This window comes from Mustelus asterias, chromosome 23 (assembly GCF_964213995.1).
Source record: "Mustelus asterias chromosome 23, sMusAst1.hap1.1, whole genome shotgun sequence".
Classification (NCBI taxonomy): domain Eukaryota; kingdom Metazoa; phylum Chordata; class Chondrichthyes; order Carcharhiniformes; family Triakidae; genus Mustelus; species Mustelus asterias.
This window is the reverse complement of record NC_135823.1, coordinates 2,573,970-2,599,369: the sequence shown is the minus strand read 5'-3', so window position 1 is coordinate 2,599,369 and position 25,400 is coordinate 2,573,970. Positions and strand designations below refer to the sequence as shown.

Below are 25,400 nucleotides of genomic sequence, written 5' to 3'. Positions count from 1 at the left end.
TGGAGCTCTGCATGACAACGTTCCGATGAGACAGGGGGGTGTTGGTAGGGTACGGGAACCGTGGTGCACGAAGGTTGTGATGAACCTGGTGAATAAGAAAAGAGAGGCGTACAGAAGGTTCAGAGAGCTAGGAGGTGTTAAGGATTTAGAGGAGTATACGCGATGTAGGAAGGAGCTTAAGAAGGAAATTAGGAGAGCGAGAAGGGGTCATGAGAAGACCTTGGCGGGTAAGATTAAGGAGAATCCCAAGGCTTTCTACAAATATGTCAAGAGTAAAAGGATGAGATGTGAAGGCATAGGACCCTTAAAAGGTGAAGGGGGAAAAGTTTGTGCGGAACCGTTAGAAATGGCGGAGGTGCTTAATGAATACTTTACCTCGGTATTCACGGTGGAAAGGGATCTGGGTGGTTGTACTGCTGGATTGCGGAGGACAGAAAGGATCGAGCATGTGGACATAAAGAAAGAGGATGTGTTGGAACTATTGAATGGCATCAAGGTTGGTAAGTCGCCGGGACCGGATGGGATGTACCCCAGGTTACTGTGGGAGGCGAGGGAGGAGATTGCGGAGCCTTTGGCGATGATCTTTGCATCGTCGATGGAGACGGGAGAGGTTCCGGAGGATTGGAGGATTGCGGATGTGGTCCCTATATTCAAGAAAGGGAACAGGGACAGCCCGGGAAATTACCGACCGGTGAGTCTAACCTCAGTGGTTGGTAAGTTGATGGAGAGGATCCTGAGAGACAGGATTTATGATCATCTAGAGAAGTTTAGTATGATCAAAAGTAGTCAGCACGGCTTTGTCAGGGGCAGGTCGTGCCTTACGAGCCTGGTTGAGTTCTTTGAAAATGTGACCAAGCACATTGACGAAGGAAGAGCGGTGGATGTGGTCTATATGGACTTCAGCAAGGCGTTCGATAAGGTCCCCCATGCAAGACTTCTTGAGAAAGTGAGAGGGCATGGGATCCAAGGGGCTGTTGCCTTGTGGATCCAGAACTGGCTTGCCTGCAGAAGGCAGAGAGTGGCTGTGGAGGGGTCTTTCTCTGCATGGAGGTCAGTGACCAGTGGAGTGCCCCAGGGATCTGTTCTGGGACCCTTGCTGTTTGTCATTTTCATAAATGACCTGGATGAGGAAGTGGAGGGATGGGTTGGTAAGTTTGCTGACGACACCAAGGTAGGTGGTGTTGTGGATAGTTTGGAGGGATGTCAGAAGTTGCAGCGAGACATAGATAGAATGCAAGACTGGGCGGAGAAGTGGCAGATGGACTTCAACCCGGATAAGTGTGTAGTGATCCATTTTGGCAGATCCAATGGGATGGAGCAGCAGTATAAAATGAAGGGTACCATTCTTAGCAGTGTAGAGGATCAGAAGGACCTTGGGGTCCGGGTCCATAGGACTCTTAAATCGGCCTCGCAGGTGGAGGATGCGGTCAAGAAGGCGTATGGCGTACTAGCCTTCATTAATCGAGGGATTGAGTTTAGGAGTCGGGAGATAATGCTGCAGCTTTATAGGACCCTGGTTAGACCCCACTTGGAGTACTGCGCGCAGTTCTGGTCACCTCATTACAGGAAAGATGTTGAAGCCATTGAAAGGGTGCAGAGGAGATTTACAAGGATGTTGCCTGGATTGGGGGGCATGCCTTATGAGGATAGGTTGAGGGAGCTTGGTCTCTTCTCCCTGGAGAGACGAAGGATGAGAGGTGACCTGATAGAGGTTTACAAGATGTTGAGGGGTCTGGATAGGGTGGACTCTCAGAGGCTATTTCCAAGGGCTGAAATGGTTGCTACGAGAGGACACAGGTTTAAGGTGCTGGGGGGTAGGTACAGGGGGGATGTCAGGGGTAAGTTTTTCACTCAGAGGGTGGTGGGTGAGTGGAATCGGCTGACGTCGGTGGTGGTGGAGGCAAACTCGTTGGGGTCTTTTAAGAGACTTCTGGATGAGTACATGGGATTTAATGGGATTGAGGGCTATAGATAGGCCTAGAGGTGGGGATGTGATCGGCGCAACTTGTGGGCCGAAGGGCCTGTTTGTGCTGTGGCTTTCTATGTTCTATGTTCTACAGGACCTGGGATTTTGCAATTTGTGCCTTATGTGGGCTGACTTTCAGCCCGGCTTTTGCCAATCCTTCTAGTACTGCATACAGGGCTGCCTTGTGCCCTTCTGCTGTTTTGGATGCTATTAACACATCGTCCACATACTGGAGGACCGTATTGTCCTCATGCAATTTCAATCTACTCAGGATATCGCTCATTGTTCTGTGAAATATGGCAGGACTGTTATGAAATCCCTGTGGGAGGCGAGTCCATGTATACTGTTTCTCTCCCACAGTGAAGGCGAATTTGTTTTGGGATTCTGTGTCCAGTGGAAGGGACCAGAACCCATTTGCTATATCTAGCACCGTGAACATTTTGTGGTCTTGTGCCAATCCGTTTAAAATAGTCGAGGGGTTTGCCACAATGGGGTGTAATTTAGGTGTTACCTTGTTCAAACCTGTGTAATCGATGGTGAGCCGGTAGTTCCCGTCAGGTTTTATAACTGGCCATGTGGGGGAATTGGTGGTACTGGTGGTTTCCCTGAGGATTCCCTTTTCTATTCAACCCTTGACTATTTCTACCACTGCCCCTTGTGCTTCTCTCTTGATAGGGTATTGTCGGTGGGGCTTGTGTTCCGATCCTGGGACTTTTATCGGTTCTGTGTCGGTTAGTCCGGTATCTAATTTCGTCCTAGCCCAGGCTTCGGGAATGGAAGCGCAGATGGCTCCGAACCCTTCTTTTTCCTGATCCCAATCTCGGGCCACGATGGTGGCTACCCCAACCGTCCCCAGGTGGCTAGCTAATGTCTCTATTCCGGTCTTCCTACCGTCAGGTTGTGGCCAAATTAGTTTCCCTTTCCCACAATCTATCAGCACATGGTATTCCCTCATTAAATCGTTCCCCATGATTGTGCCCTCATTATTCTGACATACGTAAAATTGCATTGGAATATACTTGTGGTTGATTTCTACTAATGTGGTCTCGCTAAGATAGGCGGGTATTCTCTCTCCCCCTACCCCGGTTATGTGTATTCTTTGGTAGGTTTGTAATTGATATGGTTGCTCCTGTATCTACTAACATGTGGCATTCCCTACCCCCTACCAAGGCTTCTACATATATTCCCTCCCCCTCTTTCCTGTTTTGGATGGGAGCTACGGGTTGTGAGATTTCGACCAGTGTTGGTCGATGAGTGGGGTGGATGGACACCGGCTTCTGTCGGGATTCACTGTCTTCTGTGGGCGTGGCGACACTATTCCTCTCCTATCTCCCATCTCCCTGGTTTGGGGTCTCTTCTAGTCACCCTAGTGGATTCCGGGAATGTGGTGCCCTCGGGGTTGGTCTATAGTTGTCTTGGGGTCTCCCATGTTTCCCCCAGCACGTTCCCTCGGTGTGCCCTGCCCTGTGGCAGTGGTCACAGCGGGGCCTGCCATTCTCGGGTTTCCGTCTTAATGGTGCTCCCCTGCAGAATCCAGCCATATGCCCTGGCTGGCCACACGTGTAGCAGCTGAGCCCGGTTCTCCCCTTATCTCCGTTATGGGGGGTTCCAGTTCTCTCTCGTCTGAGCTTTGCCTGGGCAACCTTCCCTTCGTTTACCCCGCTAGCCCACTCGACTAGCTCATCATAGTCTTGGGATGCTATCACCCCCATCTTAAGGATTTCTTGGTGTACCTCTGATAGCCCGTCCTTGAATGCCTGGATAAAAGCCCTGTCTCTCCTATCCACATTGTCCTGTCCTGAACACTCCCTATATACCTGGAATAATCTCTCTCCAAATTCCGATGCACTTTCCCCCTGTCCTTGTTTAGTATTTGTGATCCTGCTCCAATTAGTGGGGGAGTTCCCTAAGACCCGTTGGATTTCGGTCTTAAATAATGTGAAGGGTGCCTGCTGGTCGTCTATCTCAGCCGTTGTAGCAACGGCATGTGTCCACCTTCCTCCATTATAGTCCTGTGCTGCTTGGGCCGCTGGCCCTCCTGCCACCAACCTCCATTTATCCGCTGGACAGGCTGCCCTGACCAGCTGGTGTATGTCCCTTAAATGTAACTGGTGTCCTACCCAGAGTGAATCTAATTCGCCCCAAAATCCCAGGTTTTTGCTTCTGGGTTTTAACTTCCCCAGGGATGCCATAATCTGCTGCCTTTCCCCTGGGGTAAAAGGCTTATAGGTTGCTTTTGGTTGTGCTAACGTCCCTCCTTGGTGACTGGCGCTAGATTATAATTTTTTATGTCCCCTTCTGATACTGGAGCGGTTGTATGTTTCTGCACTGACTCGTCTGAGCGCCGAGGGTCCGTTTCCTCTGATCTCTGCGTTATCTCCGCAGTGTGGCTTCTGTATTCTAATTCCCTCACTCCCTCCTGCAATACCTTAATTTGTTCTGTCTCTTTGTGTCTCTCCTCCATGGAGGCATTTACCTTCTCAATTAGTCCAGCTAACTGGGTCACTAACATTACTCCCATTACTTTTGTTTTGTCCCGTTTAACTCCGTCTACCCACTTTCTCTGATCTTCCAAAGTTTGTGATGCGTTCCAGCCGTTCCGTTTCATCTTTGCAACAATCGCTTCTCTGGCTAACAGATACTTAAAAATGAGAGCAACTGCAGTTTCTCCCTCAATAACGTGGTCTGCCATTTTTCTGTCTCGCAGTCCTGCAACCCCCGTATGCTGGTTCCAACAGTAAAAGTGCCCCAACTCTCTCTCTCTTATCTCCTGTCACTGATACTGCTCCAGCACCGTCTGTATTGCTGTAGGGTCTCGTAGTGGGGTCCCAGTGGGTCTCTGCCCCTGTGCTCCCCCAACTATTCCTGACACCTCACGCTTGGTCTATTTTGTGTTGTCTTATTGCGATGTGTGCTGGTCTTTAGTGGGTTTGTCGGCCCCTGTCCCCAGCCCCTTTAAGTCCAACGCCTCCCGCTTGGCGACCACCTCCACTAGCAAGATTGATCCGTTACCCCAAAAAGGGAGTTTCAGCTCCCTGGTACCCTGCTATGGACTGTGGTGTTCCCTACAGACGAACAAGGTTATCAAACTCCGCCCGGGTCCCTAATGGATCCTCCGTCGCCGTGTCTCTTGGTCAGGATGGATCGGGTCCGCTCTTCCTCAACACTTACACATATGTATCTGTTATCAAAGCCCCTGTTATAATTAATAACTGTATCGACTCTGAGGTTGTTCGTCCCTTCAGAGTCTGTGTTGTTACCCGATTTACACTGTCCGTGCCTTGCACCCTGAGTGCCTGTGCCTCTTAGCGCCCGCTTCAAAACCCAACCTTCGCGTGGGAGATTTCTCCTCTTAACGTCCAGTTTCGGGTCGGGCACCTTGAGTCAAGCACTCCCTTGTCCTATTGCCTTGGCACAGACAGCGGTTTCATTTACAATCCTGGGTTAGTTACACCAATTAGTTCTGCATGCGGTTCTTATCTTTATATTAGTCTTAATTCCTTATTCCTGTTCTCAAATAGCCCAAAACCTGGTATCTTTACCTCTGGTCCTCTATTTCTATTAAAGTTACTTACCTTCTTCCACGCGGTCGTTCTGACCTATACCTCTTTAGTGCAGAATTCTGTTTCAATTTAAGAAACTTAGGCAAGATTATACAGTTCTACAAGACAACAATATTTAAAACGGACAAACCCTAACCCTTAAAGGTACCTCACTTTGAACGGAGACTTGTACTCGCCTTTGACTGCTCTGGATTTTTATCAGATTCGTTTGAGTTTGATCCCAGCTTCCAGACCGTGGCCACCAGTCAGAAGTCAGATATCAAATCCTGAGCCGACTACGCCATTTGTTGTAGGGAAAAATCCCTTGTCCCAGTGCATTCAAGAGGTCGAGGCTCAAGGCAAGGTTCAAAGTGTTTTTCTTTATTGTACAATTACTGGGATCCCAGGGAGACCCGCGTAGTCAGCTCAGAAACAGTGGCTTGGCCACGATGATCTCAACAGTTACACATTTGCTCTGGATATTTATAGGGATCCAAATTCGAGCGGGAACATTTGCTCATACATTTTTACAATACCTAAAAAGTGGCCTATCTGGTCAGGAAGTTCCCTGGTAGAGTTTGTCAATTTGCATCTGTATGGTGTGTGTCCGTGTTAATGGGACTGCCTGTTCATGCCCCGGTGTTTTAATGTGTTTCCCATTATCCTCTCGATGTGTCCCCTTATTTAAATCGACCTCTACTGTTTTGTGTCTGTATTCTATGCTTGCGAGATTAGGTGTTAATGTCATTTTGCCCTGCTGTGTGTAGGGGGATTTAATCTAATCTTTTATTCTTTTTACCATCGTTTATTAAGTTTGTTTGCCTGCCTTGGCCATTTTATTCCTGTAATATTTTATTGACAGTCCGGTTATGCCATATATCCCACTCCAGGTCTTGACTCGCAAATATCCCGATCTTCTGGCCAAGGGACGGTTTAAAATGCAGCTTCGTGCTGTTGCTGGGCAGAATAAGGATCTTTTGTCGGCTTTGAAATTAAAGGTCTCTCAGCTGTGCAGAGCTTCGTGCTGTTGCTGGGCAGAATAAGGATCTTCCATCAAACTTGAATTAAAGGTTTCTCAGCTATGCAGAGGGGGATTTAAACGAATGTCCATTCGGGTATTCCCCTCTGCATTGTGGGCACGTTATGAATGGTGCCAATCAGTCCAATAAATGAATATCTTTCATGAGGTGAATATTGATGAGATAATAAAAATATGGCTTTGGAAAATGGCCTACTTCACTCCCACAGTCCAAAGATGTGGGGGCCAGGTCGATGGGCCACGCTAAATTGCCCAAAGTGTCCAGGGATGTGTAGGTTAGAGGGATTAGCGGGGTAAATGTGTGGGGTTGTGGGGATAGGGCCTGGGATGGGATTGTTGTCAGTGCAGACTCAATGGGCTGAATGGCCTCCTTCTGCACTGTCGAGTTTCTATGATAATCATCGAACCTGGTGGCACGAATGTTGCAGCTGACTGGAAGAAAATGCATTACTCAGAGTTGGCCATGATCTCCCATTCGAAAGAAATAAAATTAATCAGCAGTTTAAAAAAATAGTTAACCAGAGTTTGAGCAAAACACTGTCTGTGTGGAGTTTGCACATTCTCCTCGTGTCTGCGTGGGTTTCCTCCGGGTGCTCCGGTTTCCTCCCACAGTCCAAAGATGTGCGGGTTAGGTTGATTGGCCAGGTTAAAAATTGCCCCTTAGAGTCCTGGGATGTGTAGGTTAGAGGGATTAGCGGGTAAATATGTGGGGGTAGGGCCTGGGTGGGATTGTGGTCGGTGCAGACTCGATGGGCCGAATGGCCTCCTTCTGCACTGTAGGGTTTCTATGATTTCTATGATTAGCGTTCGCTTTTTGTCAAGTTTTAAAGTTTATTTATTAGTATCATGAGTAGGCTCACATTAACACTGCAATGAAGTTACTGCGAAAATCCCCTAGTCGGCACACTCTGGCGCCTGTTCGAGTAACACTGAGGGAAAATTTAGCATGGCCAATGCAACCTAACCAGCACATCTTTCAGACTGTGGGAGGAAACCGGAGCACCTGGAGGAAACTCACACAGACACAGGGAGACACCGTACAGACAGTAACCCAAGCTGGGAATCGAACCTGGGTCCCTGGCACTGAGGCAGCATTGCTAACCACTGTGCCACCGTGCGGTGGCAGGTTATATTTTAGAACTGAATTTTCTGGGACCACACACCTTGTGCCACTTTGGCAACTTCAAAATTCAACTAAAACGGCAACTGATTTCTTGAAGAGATGACACTACACTATCCAGTAAGAAGTCTCACATCACCCGGTTAAAGTCCAACAGGTTTATTTGGAACCATGAGCTTTCGGAGCGCTGCTCCTTCATCACCTGATTAACATTAACCTGGCGTTGTGAGACTTCTTACCATTCCCACCCCAGTCCAACACCGGCATCTCCACATCATGGCTATCATGCTCCTTAATCAGGTGAGTCACCTGAGGAAGGAGCAGCACTCCGAAAGCTCGTGATACCAAATAAACCTGTTGGACTTTAACCTGGTGTTGTGGGGCTTCTCGCTGAGATTAAAGCTTAGTGCAGTGGGTAAAATGGACTGACGTATGAGGAGAGATTGACTAGGTTAGGATTGTTTTCACTGGAGGTCAGATGAATGAGGGGGGGATCTCATAGAGACTTCTAAAATTCTAACAGGACTAGACAGGGCGGATGCAGGGAGGATGTTCCTGATGGTGGGAGTGTCCATAACTAGGGGTCACAGTCTGAGGATTCGGGGTAGACCATTTAGGACGAAACGAGGAGACATTTCTTCACCCAAAGAATGGTGAGCCCTGTGGAATTCATTACCGCGGGAAGTAGTTGGTGCCAAAACATTGAATGCATTCAAGAGGTGACTCAATCTAGCACTTGGGACGAATGGGATAAAAAGTTTATGGGGAGAAAGCAGGATTAGGCTATGGAGTTGGACAATCAGCCAAGATGGCAATGAATGGCGGAGCAGGCTCGAAGGGCCAAATGGACTCCTCCTGTCTTACCTTCCATGCTTCTATGACAAAGGTTTGTCTCGACTTGTGTTCCACACAAGTACTAGATAGTTCCATGGGTACGATGGGTTTAGAGGGATATGGGCCAAATGCGGGCAATTGAGATTAGCTTAGGGGTTTTAAAAAAGAAGGGGCCGCATGGACAAGTTGGGCCGAAGGGCCTGTTGCCATGCTGTTAACCTCGATGACTCGAAGTAATTGTTCATATTCCACAGGCCTTCAGAAGTTGCAATAGCATCGCATTTAAAACGAAGGAGATTTCAAATAATGGTACTTTAGTTTAGCTTTTAGATCGTGTAATTCCTATTACATAGAAAATTAGTTCCAGTGATGCAGTGTATATAAACACCAAAATTATTTCTTTAGCACCAAAGATATTGATGTGTGAAGCCGATGACAACCATTTCAGAATATACATTTGTACTTGGGTATTAGCTGCCAGCTAAACACTTTACATTAGCATAGCAAGATTGATTCAAAGGCCCGAACTTCACCAAGACAGATGAACTCATTTGAATCGTTTTGTCAAAACCCACAATAAAAGGCTTTAAAAAAAAACATTTTGCTGTAAACATAAACAATTCCAAAGCTGAAATTAAGGCTTTAATCCAATTGTTTAATCATCTCCTCTTGGCACAATGACAATGGTATGGAGTAAAAGAGACTGCACAACACCATCACAGTACAATGCATTTAATGCAATTAGCTTTTGATACTCAGTTTGCAGAACTTTATGAGATGCAGATTAAGTGAGACTTATTGTGCCGATGAAAATATTGCAGCAGCATTGTAAGAAGAGTATTGAACAGGTGAGCCATGAAGTTGCAGGATTGGAATGGCAGAGCAAGGGGCACTCCCGTTCCTGATGTTAGTTTTACCTTTCTTTCACCCCTCTCTAATATAGCATCAATATCTTCGTCTGTAATGTCGCTCTCTTTAGAAGTAAAAACGTGGGTAGCACCGTGACGAATCATCTGCAGCATTTCATCTTTCCCCAGCGTATTGCGATTCTGATCGACTAACCTTCCTGAAAGAATTCAGTCTCGATGTTAAGAAATTGTAAAGAACAAAGAGAATTACAGCACAGGAACAGGCCCTTCGGCCCCTCCAAGCCTGCACTGACCATGCTGCCCCGACTGAACTAAAAACCCCTACCCTTCCGGGGACCATATCCCCCTATTCCCATCCTATTCATGTATTTGTCTAGACGCCCCTTAAAACTCACTACCATATCTGCTTCCACTACCTTCCCTGGCAGCGAGTTCCAGGCATCCACCACCCTCTGTGTAAAAAACTTGCCTCATACATCTCCTTTAAACATTGCCCCTCACACCTTAAACCTCTGCCCCCGAGAAATTGATTCTTCATCCCCGGGAAAAAGCTTCTGACTATCCCTTCTGTCCATGCCCCTCATAATCTTGTAGACTTCTATCAGGTCGCCCCTCAACCTCTGTCATTCCAGTGAGAACAAACCAAGTTTCTCCAACCTCTCCTCATAGCTAATGCCCTCCATACCAGGCAACATCCTGGTATGGAGGGCATTAAACTTGTAGTAATGCAAGACACGGGTTCACATGTTAATAAATAGACACACAAGGGCTATAGTGGAAACTATTGAGCCCACTTTGTTGCACAGCGTACTTTAACTGGCTGTTCACACTCTGTGGAAGATTGCAGAGGATTTTGTGTTCGTTTTTGCATTTTTTAGGACCATTTCACCAAAAATCAGGAACACATATGCCAGATGGCACAGTTCCAGGTGGTCGGTCCTAATATATTGTCATGATAATTCATTTTAAAGTCATTGGCGATCACAGAAGTTAGCTGTGAAAATATTGAAGTTTAATTTTAAAATGTTCTGGGGTATTGAAAAAGAACAGGTGACTGAGGGAGTATCCAATGCATTCACAATCCCCAACATAATGTTTTAACATCGGTGCCACAACTCAGTCGGAGAAAAGAATGCAAGATAAAATTCTGGAGTGAAGGCTGGGAATGATTGACACTTCTCATGGTACCCCGAAGTTTCAACGATGCCATTTAAAGTTAATACCTCAAAGCACTGAAACATACTGAGGACTCTGTGCTACCCTCCCGATGCAGTTCCCACCCAAAAAACAACCAACTTCAACAGCCACCTTGCTGAGTTACAATAGAGTCCAGTCGAAGTTTCATTCCAGCACGTTCCACTATCCTTTCCTCCACAGTGTTGTCAGTTATAAATCGCAATACTCTGACTCCTTTTGTTTGACCAATTCTGTGGGCGCGATCCTAAAAAAGAACACAATTAAAGTTACATGGCAGATCCACACAATCAAGTAACAATTTCAATTAACATTCCTCTACATTCAGCTGTAAAAACAGCACATTCATATATTTTCCAGCAAGCATTGTTTCTAAATTAAGAAATCCAAGAATTTCAAACAAAAACTCTGATTATCAAAACGTTAACATTGGGGATTGGGAATAAATCAACTTCCTAGAAATCTCCAAGCTGATCATAAGCTGGCAAAGATATGATGTCTGGATGGCTATCTCCTGCATGTTTTAACCCTCTCTAATTACTCAGTCAACATCAACAATTGTTGCAGCAGGGGAAAACAAAGGAAGCACCTGGACCTATTTAATTATTTCTCAGATGCATTGATTGCAATACAGTAACTGGCTGGTGAGAACTTGATGTGGAGATGCCGGCGTTGGACTGGGGTAAACACAGTAAGAAGTTTCACAACACCAGGTTAAAGTCCAACAGGTTTATTTGGTAGCAAAAGCCACACAAGCTTTCGGAGCTCTCAGCCCCTTCTTCAGGTGAGTGGGAATTCTGTTCACAAACAGGGCATATAAAGGCACAAACTCAATTTACATGAATAATGGTTGGAATGTGAATACTTACAGCGAATCAAGTTTTCAAGATACAAAAAACGTAAGTGGAGAGAGCATCAAGACAGGCTCTTTCCACTCACGTTGTTTTGTTTCTTAAAAACTTGATTAGTTGTAAGTATTCGCATTCCAACCATTATTCATGTAAATTGAGCATGTGTCTTTATATGCCCTGTTTGTGAACAGAATTCCCACTCACCTGAAGAAGGGGCTTGGAGCTCCGAAAGCTTGTGTGGCTTTTGCTACCAAATAAACCTGTTGGACTTTAATGTGTTGCTGTTAAACTTCTTACTAGTGAGAAACTTGCCAGTTCACACTGGAGGGTAATTAGAATCACCACTGTGTTTGTGGATTGGAGTCAAGTACTGACAGATGCTCTTCCCTGAAGCATATTAGTGAACCACCTGAACAATTGGGTAGCTCTGCTCCCTTTTGCAGCTCACTATAAACTTTTTAATTCAAACTTCACAAATGAGTGAGATGTGAATTCATAAGCCCTTGGTACACGAGGCAATCACGAAGCACTTATTAAAATCCGTGCATCAGTTGTTTTGTGTAAAACTGAATCACGGAAGGCAGTTCCTTATAGTGACACCTCAGTATTCCTGAAAATTCAAATGGATTTCATTTCCAAACTCTCAATTGGATTTGGAAGTTAATTGGTGAGGAGAAACAAGATGCCCAGTCAGCTGAAATCATCCCACGCCAATTCTGAAAACAACCGCACGCTCCATTCAAATAAAGAGAAGCAAACTGAAGACCTTTGCTGAAATATTTCCACCAGTTCAGTCGAGAAGAGTTTTAAAGAAAGCATGGGAGCAACACACGGAAAATTTGAGGGGGTATCAGTGGCAGTAAAATACTAAATGTCGCTTGATCAGTGCACTTGGATGTTAAAACCAGCTACGATAGTTATACATTCAACAGTACGTGGCTTTCAGAACACAAATAACTAATCGCTCAGTAACTTACCATAGCTTGGAGGTCTACCTGAGGGTTCCAGTCTGAGTCGTATAGGATTACTACATCTGCCGTGGCTAGATTTATACCAAGACCCCCAGCGTCTGTGCTTAACATGAAGATAAACTTTGAGCTCCCAGGACTATTGAAAGCAGAAATAGAATCCTGGAGGGATGAGAGAGAAAAGTTAAGCCAGAATTGAACAAACGATTGGGACCAATCTTTTTACTAATTGTTGGAAAGTTTCATTTTTAAAAATACAAATAGATGCTAGATTCAAATTGAATATTCATATTTCTTGTTTGAAAACCTTGAGTCAGTTTTGTAACCTTAAGTCTAGAATTCTTAGATAATAGAGCCTCAGATCAATTTAAGAGGTGAGAACTTTCCTCAAACAAACTCAGTTTTGAAAGCACAGGGCAAGAAACATACTTGTCTCTCCTCATGCGGTGTCTGTCCATCCAGTCTACAATCCTTGTAGTTTCTCCACATGCAATAATCTCCCAAGATATCCAGCACCCTGGTCATTTGGCTGAAGATCAACACCCGAGAACCTGTGGAAAAGAAGATCATTCATCAGGGTAATCGGTTGATCGGTTGCCAAGAACACAGCGCAGATACACAAATGCTTCAAAAACCTACATCTACTGATGTGGATAATGGAAACCAAATTTCAGTGGTAACATGCAGGATGTAGAGTAATCTGGTAAACTAGTTATAGTACAGGAGGCATAAATGAACACACATAACCAACTCCAATTTTATAATACATACAATGTGCACTGTCCATGTGACCCAGCTGCCTTGATTGATGGGAATGATTTCAAAGCGTTTATATTCCAGGTGGATTCCAGACGCTGCTGCAGTTTGGGCAGCAAAAATTAAGCCTTAATCAAAAAATAGCTGCAATCCCAAACCATGTAATTATTCCATTCACCTTCTCCCAACACGTTTGCCCCCAATTTTCAGAATATTTGGCTCCTGTAACTATTCCCCCGGAAGGAGGATGGGGCCCATCAAGCATTGCAGAGGCCTGTGATCCAACTCTCCTCATGAAGAATATTTGATGCTAAATCGGCCAGTTTTTGGGAGCCCCCAGCCCCAGTGGATGGCGTGTGGCAGGCCAGAATGACTAAAACAGGATGCGATTTCAGATCAAGACACACTATTGTTTTAAACACTCACTAAAACTTGTGAAATAAAAGCTAAATCGATGGAAGCAAAGTTCTGGAAATACTCAGCAGGTCAGGCAGCATCTGTGGAGAGGGGAGTTCTGAAGAGTCATAGTTGAGCCTTCGCTGATGCTACCAGATTAGTTGAGTATTTTCAGCAGTTTTTAACTCATTAAAACCTATGCTGATTTGTAACCCAAAACATCACAGCGTGCAATCTGATGTACCTTGCTGCACAGGTCAAATGCTGCCATGGTGTCATCAGTGATCATTTTCAAATTCTTTTGCAGACATCGTCGTGGAAATCCTTGCATGCTTACGAAGGCTAAACATCACAAACCCCTTTCATTTACTAAAAATCCTGTTCTATTTTTGATCAGTCTGCAGCACAGGTACAGTAGTGTTCCGGAGCATGACAAAGTCTGACATCGCACTCGAAAATGCACAAATAACCATGCAGGCGGTTGTTTACAGCCAATCTATATACCAGGATGTTTGATTTTCCACTCCACCGGATTTCCTTCCATATGGATCGGACGACACAGTAGTTTTTGTTCATGTCCTCCTAGTCTCCAGAGTCTCAACTAATTTGCTCATGGATTCGAGTTTGAGTGACTGGCATGCTCTTTGAATTTCCAATCGAATCCGAATCCAAACCTCCATCCTCCCAAAATAGGAACTTTAACATGAAGCTAATCCTTAATCCATTGAGACAATGTCATCTATTTCACAAAGCGTGAACTTTATTACAATATTTACTCTCTAATAACAGATTTGTTGAACATATTCTAAAAACTTAATTTGCATTGTGTTTTAGTTTGGTTATCTCCTCAAGGATATCTCAGGAAGCTTCTTTGCCTGTCCGACTATAACTAAAACCATTGCTGATTCTAGTGTTTATTGCATATTAATTTATAACACATTTTGGAATATTTTCAATTAATTTCCCTTTCCAGCCTGACAATCGTTAATTTGGGCCTTATGCCTTATGTTGGCCACCCCCCACCCCGTCCGAGCGACTCAAGTATCCACAAAACTATCAAATCACTACATGTCTCCTCCCTATAGAAAGATTGAAAGACAGAAAGGGAAACAAAAGCCTTGACCAGGCCTGCGGCTGACCTTGCTCCATCACTTTCGGCAGCAGTTTGTCCAGTACCACCATTTTGCCACTGTTAACTACCAGGTGAGTGTCAGTGGTGTAAGGTGGGCCAGGTTCAGCTCCGTCAAACAGATAGGGGTGGTTGCAGCACTTGCGCAGTTGCATCAGTCCATTCAATAGACGCATTTTGTCCATTTTTCCTGAGGAGTTCAGGATGTCAATATCCTTCATTAATATCCTGGTGTACCTGTCAGCAAGGCCAGAATTAAAACTCATCACACCAACTTGGAGATAAATTCATTTTTTTAATGTAGCTCAACAGAAAGCAATTACAACCTAAAATGGATGCTTTATTCTATAGGTGCCTAGGACAAAGTCTAGGATCCACATTCCAACCCCTCTCACCTACCAGGGAACAGGGTGCTCCATCTAAACCTCACAGATATAGAAACCCATATCTTATGACGAATACACACTCAACATTTTGTTCTTTGATCTAAAGTACAATTCATTCCAGGTGGCCAGGGTTTGAAGGGATGGGAATATTCCTCTTCATGTAATATGGATGTGAGCAATATGAAGTACTCTGGGATTAAGTATTTGTAACGCAGAAACAGGCCATTCAGATCAACAATTCCGGATCAGTGTTCATGATAAGAGTCTCCTCACACCTTCGATTTCTTTTTCCATTCTATGTTTAACAAACTTCTGTAAAATGCATCAATGTCATGCCTCTCCTTGTGGTAGTGAGTTCCACACTTCTCCCCGTGTCTGCTCCGGTTTCCTCCCACATTCCAAAAATGTGCGGTTTAGGTTGATTGGCTATGCTAAATAAACCTTTGGTGTCAGTGGGATTGGCGGGGTAAATATGTGGGGTTGGTGCAGACTTGATGGGCCAAATGGCCTCCTTCTGCACTGCAGGGATTCTATGATAATAAGATGTCTACAGGATCATCACAGGGGCAATTATCAGACAAATTTGACACCGAGCTACCAAAAAACCCATTGAGAGTTGACCATGGAGTTTTTAAAGCAGTGTCTTAAATAAGGATGAGCTCGAGAGGCAGAGAGATTTAGGGAAAGAATTCCAGTGCTTTGGGCTAAACAGCTGAAGGTTGACCATCAGCGATGCACAAATGGAGCAGTGGACAGAACTTGGTTCATGTCAGCAGCAGTTCTGATTAATTTAATCTTCCACGTGGTGCAAGGTGGGAGGCTGTTTAGGAGAACCCAGTGCTAATTAAGGGATTGAACAAGGGCGGGCGATATTATGGTGGTGGTATTGGTAATATTGAGAATATGGGGTTGGAAATGTAGTTCAGGCTCAATTAGGATATCATAATTGCAAAGAGTTTGGTGAAGCCTCAGACAGACAGTAACCAGACAGAGGTTTGGAGTGAATGGTTAGGAAATGGAGCTTGTAGTGTGAACAGAAGAGGAGATAAATCCGAGTAATTGTAACCTACCATTCCTCCCCTCCCCCAACCCATTTCAGCTTCTGAAATAGGGGATAGACATTGAAGCAAATAAAAATTATTCTATCTCCCTTACCCTGCACTTCCCAGAATGTGATTGTGGTGGACTTCAATTGTGCCTTTGTCCTATATGGACCACCGTTGTGTGTGCTTGTCATACCTGGACACATCCCCTTCCAGTTTGGTTCCTCCCCTTGGCACCTCGTATAAAGGTGGCTGTCTCCTCCCCCTTGTTCAGTCCAGGTTGGTTATTTGTTGGGATCTGCTCCTGATTCTGTTGTGAATAAAAGCCTACACTTGTATTGGCACACCGGTAGTCTTTCGCCTAATTGATAGCGCATCAGTGATAAAAACACTTTAATTTAGCAAGTCTTCCTGATCAGTTCGCAGTTCTACTCGAGATCCAGCATCAATTGAAATGCTCTTATCAAGGTCGGGATCAGCAATTGGAACAGTCCGTGGGGATGCTTAATGGGCCTTGTTACCAAGGTCAACTGAGGAGTTCAATATGTGGCCACAGAAAAAATAATTGAGAGTAAATGAAGCTGAAGAAATCTCTCCCCCTTCACCATATTATGTAATATCTGAAGTGAAATTATTCAGATTTGGGTAAAATGTCCACCCTAATTAAAAACACCTGTGGTAGTTGCCTACATTGAGTGAAAGGCAATAATTATCTATTCGTGTCATCAATTTCTAAGTTGCCTATTACAGCACCTTAAATGCCATGTTTACTTCAAGCACTATTTACTGAATGCAAGAACACCTGGTAAATGTTCATTTAGCTTTGTGTCCTTTAACATTTCTAATCCATTCTAAGTGGGATGCAGTTGGACTGGGCGGAAACCATTCTCGTTACACGAATAGAGCCACCACTTAATTCCAGTGGATCGCAGGTAAGTCATGTCTGCAAGAAGTGGTGGCAACTACATTAACTTTATCACTTCATAAAAGTCAAATTAATTTGTAATTCACACGCAGTTACTCAAAATGTAACACTGCTCGGATAAACATTTAGGAGAATATAGATCCTCAGTTTTTGCCGTCACATTTTTAATCAATAAATTAACCGTTCTAAATCGACCAGGGCAAGTCAAAGGCCAGGAATCCTGCGGTGAGTAACTCGCCTCCTGACTCCCCAAATCTTCTCCACCAGATACAAAGCATAAGTCAGGGGTGTGATGGAATGCTCTCCATTTGCCTGGATGAGTGCAGCTCCAACAACAGTCATGAAGTTCAACACCATCCAGGACAAAGCAGCCCACTTGATTGCTGCCCCTTCCACAAACATTCACTCCCTCCACCACCGATGAACAGTGACAGCCGTGTGTACCACCTACAAGATGCACTGCAGGAATTCATTAGGGTTCCTTAGGCAGCACCTTCCAAACTCTCAGCCACTGTCACCTGGAAGGACAAGAGCAGCAGGTACCTGGGGACACCACCACCTGGAGGTTTCCCTCCAAGTCACTCATCATCCTGACTTTGGAAACATATCGCTGCTTATTTACCGTCATTGGGTCAAAAAACCTGGAACTCCTTCCCTAACAGCACTGTGGATGTACCTAGAACTTCAGGGACTGCAGTGGTTCAAGAAGGCAGCTCACCACCACCAGCTGAAGGGCAACTTGGGATGGCCAATAAATGCTGGTCTCGTCAACGACATCCACACCCAGTAAATGAAGAAAAGAAACCTTGCTGTTTCTTCAAATTAGCCCCAAACACTCTCAAGGCACATCACTTCATCACACAAATATACAACTTTTTGAATAATATTTCTGAGGGCGATGGGCCCGAAATAACTTTGCATTTTAATGACGTCCCAGCATCAGAATACAGACAAGGTAAGAAGCTTCCCATGTGCAATCGCTCAACCAGCTTCTGGTCCCCGAAGCAGTTGTTTGTGTCAAACCAAGAATCAAAGTCCTGCAAAGAACAACAAGCGGCTCGAGTCATGCCAACCCCAAACGTTTTAGCATATTGTGTTACTTCCATCAACGCCACATCCAATGGTTTCAATTATTACATTGTTTATCACTCGAAAAACAAGAATGGCAATTTAAAAAGGTAGCATCCAAATTAGATCGTTCACAAATGATATCATAAAACAGATGCACAGCTGCTCATAACAATTGCAAATCAGTTTCAGCTGGTCGGCATGTGAGCAATTTAACATGGAAAAAAAATCATTTTTTCCCTTGGACAACCGACTTCCATCTCTGTAACAAGCTACAGGACACCCACACAGGAAGAATGGTCAGTTAGGCATTCGGTTATAAACATAGCTTTTCTTACTTTAACAAAAAAAAAGAAATACTAAAATACTTCTGACAGCTAATTTGTGGATTGAGATGGATATGGATAAAGGAAACTCTCACCCCAACATGCTTTTAATGCAATTTTAGAATTGTGACACAAGGTGACAGTTTTGAACCTTAGACAAACGGTACAGTCACTGTCAAGCTGCCTTTCTCATTACTTACTGCAGACGAATTGAAGACATCCAGGAGGAGGAAGTTGAGCAGAGCCCAGAGTTCGTGCAGGTTGTTCTGAAGTGGTGAACCCGTGAGCAATAATCCATTTGCTGTTTTGAATTCTCTCACTATTTCAGAGAGCTGTAAATTTAGCAGATTTAAAAACATTACTGTACAAACTGGGTACAAGTTCGAATCATACTACTGGCACAACTGTAGATTCAGACTGCATTTAAAAGTTCGCTGATCTTTTAGGTGTTTATTCGTGTCTGTCATTTCTCCAATGAATTCAGATATAGTGGCGCCAAATGCTTTGCATTAGGAAGCAAAAAGCAAGTGTAGTAATAGCTCATCAAGATTACAAACGGTTCTCTATAACTTGCAAGACGGGAATATGGAAACTTCCAGAGCCGTCCGCAATTGAATGGCATTTCTTTCAAATCGAAGCAATGGTTGTGGAAGGGGCAGCTGGTTAAAAAGCTTTTAAAACAAGAGCACTCTACGGTCTGAATAAGCAGATCTGATCTTTGATTTTCAATTCAAATATTTCCACTCCACTCTTCCACAAGTGTTAAAACCCAGAGATTAACTATCGAGCCTCAATAATTAATGGTGCAATAACTTTCCCAGAAGTTTCTGAACTCCTGGAGTGATTTGGTTGAATATGGCACAGCGGTTCGCACTGCTGCCTCACAGCAACAGGGACCAGTGTTCGATTCCCGGCTTGGGTAACTGTGCGGAGTCTGCATGTTCTCCCCATGTTTGTGTGGGTTTCCTCCGGGTGCTCCCGTTTCCTCCCACATTCCAAAAGACATGCTGGTTAGGGTGCATTGGCTGTGCTAAATTCTCCCTCAGTGTACCCGAACAGGCGCCAGAGTGTGGCGACCAGGGGATTTTCACAGTAGCTTCATTACAGTGTTAATGTCAGCCTACTTGTGACACTATTAAACTTTAACTTAAAAAATTATTTGTCTGCATTGGATTGCGAGATTAAAGCGCTCTTTTCCTCAAGATTCGCATTCCATCTGTGACAATAAATAACCCTTTTAATTTAGCTCTTAAAGCTTTGATGGAAGTACGAAGGAACAGTGAAAGCAGCAAATAACAATTATATTAACCATTAGTACTCAAAATGTATCATTTTCCTTCATTTCAAAATCTCAATTCCTGGATTTCCCTCCAACCTTTTAACATAGAACATAGAACATAGAAAGCCACAGCACAAACAGGCCCTTCGGCCCACAGGTTGCGCCGATCACATCCCCACCTCTAGGCCTATCTATAGCCCTCAATCCCATTAAATCCCATGTACTCATCCAGAAGTCTCTTAAAAGACCCCAACGAGTTTGCCTCCACCACCACCGACGTCAGCCGATTCCACTCACCCACCACCCTCTGAGTGAAAGACTTACCCCTGACATCTCCTCTGTACCTACCCCCCAGCACCTTAAACCTGTGTCCTCTCGTAGCAACCATTTCAGCCCTTGGAAATAGCCTCTGAGAGTCTACCCTATCCAGACCTCTCAACATCTTGTAAACCTCTATCAGGTCACCTCTCATCCTTCGTCTCTCCAGGGAGAAGAGACCAAGCCCCCTCAACCTATCCTCATAAGGCATGCCCCCCAATCCAGGCAACATCCTTGTAAATCTCCTCTGCACCCTTTCAATGGCTTCAACATCTTTCCTGTAATGAGGTGACCAGAACTGCGCGCAGTACTCCAAGTGGGGTCTAACCAGGGTCCTATAAAGCTGCAGCATTATCTCCCGACTCCTAAACTCAATCCCTCGATTAATGAAGGCCAGTACGCCGTACGCCTTCTTGACCGCATCCTCCACCTGCGAGGCCGATGTAAGAGTCCTATGGACCCGGACCCCAAGGTCCTTCTGATCCTCTACACTGCTAAGAATGGTACCCTTCATATTATACTGCTGCTTCATCCCATTGGATCTGCCAAAATGGATCACCACACACTTATCCGGGTTGAAGTCCATCTGCCACTTCTCCGCCCAGTCTTGCATTCTAGCTATGTCTCGCTGCAACTTCTGACATCCCTCCAAACTATCCACAACACCACCTACCTTGGTGTCGTCAGCAAACTTACCAACCCATCCCTCCACTTCCTCATCCAGGTCATTTATGAAAATGACAAACAGCAAGGGTCCCAGAACAGATCCCTGGGGCACTCCACTGGTCACTGACCTCCATGCAGAGAAAGACCCCTCCACAGCCACTCTCTGCCTTCTGCAGGCAAGCCAGTTCTGGATCCACAAGGCAACAGCCCCTTGGATCCCATGCCCTCTCACTTTCTCAAGAAGTCTTGCATGGGGGACCTTATCGAACGCCTTGCTGAAGTCCATATAGACCACATCCACCGCTCTTCCTTCGTCAATGTGTTTGGTCACATTTTCAAAGAACTCAACCAGGCTCGTAAGGCACGACCTGCCCTTGACAAAGCCGTGCTGACTACTTTTGATCATACTAAACTTCTCTAGATGATCATAAATCCTGTCTCTCAGGATCCTCTCCATCAACTTACCAACCACTGAGGTTAGACTCACCGGTCGGTAATTTCCCGGGCTGTCCCTGTTCCCTTTCTTGAATATAGGGACCACATCTGCAATCTTCCAATCCTCCGGAACCTCTCCAGTCTCCATCGACGATGCAAAGATCATCGCCAAAGGCTCCGCAATCTCCTCCCTCACCTCCCACAGTAACCTGGGGTACATCCCATCCGGTCCCGGCGACTTACCAACCTTGATGCCATTCAATAGTTCCAACACATCCTCTTTCTTTATGTCCACATGCCCGATCCTTTCTGTCCACCGCAAACCAGCAGTACAACCACCCAGATCCCTTTCCACCGTGAATACCGAGGTAAAGTATTCATTAAGCAGCTCCGCCATTTCTAACGGTTCCGCACAAACTTTTCCCCCTTCACCTTTTAAGGGTCCTATGCCTTCACATCTCATCCTTTTACTCTTGACATATTTGTAGAAAGCCTTGGGATTCTCCTTAATCTTACCCGCCAAGGCCTTCTCATGACCCCTTCTCGCTCTCCTAATTTCCTTCTTAAGCTCCTTCCTACATCCCGTATACTCCTCTAAATCCTTAACACCTCCTAGCTCTCTGAACCTTCTGTACGCCTCTCTTTTCTTATTCACCAGGTTCATCACAACCTTCGTGCACCACGGTTCCCGTACCCTACCAACACCCCCCTGTCTCATCGGAACGTTGTCATGCAGAGCTCCAGACAAACATTCCTTGAAAATCCTCCACTTTCCTTCGGTACTTTTCCCCAAGAATGCCTCCTTCCAATTTACCCGTCTAATTTCCTCCCTGATGACACTGTATTTCCCTTTACTCCAGAGAAACACTTTCCTAGCCTGCCTGATCCTATCTCTTTCCAATGCTATCGTGAAGGAGATAGAATTATGATCGCTATCCCCAAGATGCTCACCCACCGAGAGATCCTCCACCTGTCCAGGTTCATTAGCCAGCACCAGATCAAGTACAGCCTCTCCTCTAGTAGGCTTATCCACATACTGTGTCAGAAAACTCTCCTGGACACACCTAACAAACTCCTCTCCATCCAAACCCCTAGCCCTAGGGATATTCCAATCTATGTTTGGGAAATTAAAATCTCCCATCACGACAACTCTGTTATTCCTACATCTCTCCAGGATCTGTTTCCCCATCTGCTCCTCAACATCTCTGTTACTATTGGGCGGCCTATAGAAAACACCCAGCAACGTTACCGACCCCTTCCTGTTCCTAACCTCCACCCACAGAGACTCCGTAGTCAGTCCCTCCACGGCGTCCACCTTCTCTACAGCCGTGACACTATCCCTGATCAAGAGTGCCACTCCCCCCCCTCTCTTGCCTCCCTCCCTGTCCTTCCTGAAACATCTAAAACCCGGCACCTGAAGCACCCAGTCCTGTCCCTGAGACATCCAAGTCTCCGTAATGGCCACCACATCACAATTCGAAGCAGCAATCCACGCTCTAAGCTCATCCACTTTATTCACTACACTCCTGGCATTAAAATAGACACATCTCAGACCTTCAGCCTGAGCACGTCCCTTCTCCATCACTCGTCTAACCTCCCTCTTACCCTGTTTACATTCCTTATCTATTTGCGAGCTAACCTCCTCGCTCTCAGTCCCCTCATTTCGATTCCCTCCCCCCATCCTTTCTAGTTTAAAGTCTCTCCAGTAGCCTTAGCCAACCTTCCCGCCAGGATATTGGTCCCCCTGGGATTCAAGTGCCACCCGTCTTTTTTAAACAGGTCACACCTGCCCCTAAAGAGGTCCCAATGATCCAAGTACCCAAATCCTTGTCCCTTGCTCCAGTCCCTCAGCCACGCATTCATTCTCCACCGATTCATGTTCTCACTCTCCCGCGGCACAGGCAGCAATCCCGAGATTACTACCTTTGCATTCCTCTTTCTCAGCTGTCTACCTAACTCCCTATATTCTCTTTTCATGACCCCTTCCCTCTTCCTACCTATGTCAGCAGTACCTATATGCATCACGACCTTCGGCTCCTCTCCCTCCCCCTTCAGGATTTCTGGGACTCGACCAGAGACATCCCGGACCCCTGCACCAGGGAGGCAAACCACCATCCGAGAGTCCCGTCTGTGTCCGCAAAAACGCCTATCTGACCCCCTCACCGTAGAGTCCCCAATTAGCACTACCCTCCTTTCCTTACCCTTTTGCACTACTGGGCCAGGCTCAGCTCCAGAGACACTGCCACCGCTGCTTCCCCCAGGTGGGCTGTCCACCCCAGTAGTACTCAGACAGGAGTACTTATTATTAAGGGGCACATCCACCGGGGTGCTCACCATCAACCGAGCTTTCTCCTTCCTCACTGTTACCCAGTTACCCTCCTCCCGTGGTCCCGGTGTGACCACCTGCCGATAGCTCCTGTCAATGACCTCCTCACTATCCCTAACCCGGCGAAGGTCCTCGAGCTGCAATTCCAGTTCCCTAACATGGTCCCTTAGGAACCGCAGCTCAACACACCCAGCACAGATATGGTCGTCCGGGAGGCTAGGAGCCTCCAGGGCCTCCCACATCCTACATTGGGAACAACATACTGGCCTCACACTCATAATTGCCCCTTTAAACACACAGGGGAAAAAAAGTGAATGAAAATTTTAAACTTACCTTTCCTCCTCCTGTTTTCTCCAAAGCCCTGCTCTCACTGGGTCTTTTTTTTAGGTTAGAGGAGGAGGGAGGGTGGGATACTCTACAAGTGTTCCAATCTTCCTGTCCTTCGTGATCTCATTCACCATAGAACAGTCACTTCCATCCACACTGAATTCTTTTTTACTGTTCTTTGCCACTCCGTCTTACCCCATCTTTGCATTCTCCTCTCCAGGGGAACAGTGTGCAGCAAACTTCTGTGCCTCATTTTCTGTCTGGTCCCACACATAACTGCACCTTGCTCAAAAATAACCTCACTCCATGATATATAACCGAGAATGTGACACACGGTTTACAAAGTTTTAAAGTTTATTTATTAGTGGCACAAGTAGGCTTACATTAACACTGCAATGAAGTTACTCTGAAAATCCCCTAGTCACCACACTTCGCTACACTGAGAATTTAGCACGGCCAAAGCACCTAACCAGCAATTTTTTTGGACTGTGGCAGAAACCGGAGCACCCGGAGGAAACCCACGCAAACACGGGGAGAACGTGAAAACTCCACACAGACGATGACCCAAGCTGGGAATCGAACCTGGGTCGCTGGCGCTGTGAGGCAGCAGTGCTAACCACCGAGCTACCATGTCGCCCCCTGCTCATGCCCCCATGCTACAAATCAAGCCTGCGTTTCTCCCCAATTCACCTGAAGATGAGGCAGAAAAATGTAGCATTCACTACAATGGTAGCCATGAACTCTGGTGGGAATGGACGGGATGGGGAAGAGAGCAGAGAAAATGAAGGGAAAACAAACTTGCCTTGGATTTCCCATTTTGGATCCTGTCGGCTTCATCTAGAACCAGATATCGCCAATTAAATTTTTTGAAAACAGATTTCTCCCTGATGAGCATTTCATACGACGTCACACAGACATCTCACTCTCCAGGAAGGAGGACATCTCTGATGAAAGCTGCCTGATAAAGTAAGAAGTGGGTTACATTTCAGTTTTCCAAACATCAGAAATTTATTTTTCGAGAATACAATTGGGATGCAGCAGAAACAGATCTGATCACAGGCATAAATCAGACAAATTTAGCTGAATAAAACACTGACGTTGGGATTTTCCAGCCCCGCCAGCAGTGAGCAGCGTGAAGGGCAGGACGGGCAAAGGTGGAGAGTGGCCAAAGGGCAATTGGCTCTTGGCAACTCTCCAAACCATAGAATCCCTACAGTGCAGGAAGAGGCCATTCGGCCCATTGAGTCTGCACCGACCACAATCCCACCCAGGCCCTATTCTCCAAACCATAGAATCCCTCTCTGTCTGGAGCTGGCTCTGTCTGTCTCTCACCCCCTCTCCCCCTTTCTTTCTATTTCATGGCCTCCTCGATCTTTCTCCAGCTCTCCCTCTCTGTAGTCCAGAAGATGAAATCTCCTATTACTGGAGTGGACTCAGTCCATCGGAATCTTGTGGCTTATAGATGCAGAATTTTAACGACAGGATCTATGGGACTGTATTAGTTAGAATAGAATAGAATAGAATCCCTCCAGTGCAGAAGGAGGCCATTCGGCCCATCCAGTCTGCACTGACCACAATCCCACGCAGGCCCTATTCCTGTAACTCCGCATATTTATCCTGTTAACCCCCCCTGACAC

At 45.7% G+C, this 25,400-nt stretch overlaps 1 pseudogene; it reads right to left on the bottom strand.

The window, feature by feature from the left end:
• LOC144510904 (SWI/SNF-related matrix-associated actin-dependent regulator of chromatin subfamily A member 5-like) overlaps positions 1–25,400 on the bottom strand; it is a 49,750-nt pseudogene that overhangs the window by 10,068 nt on the left and 14,282 nt on the right.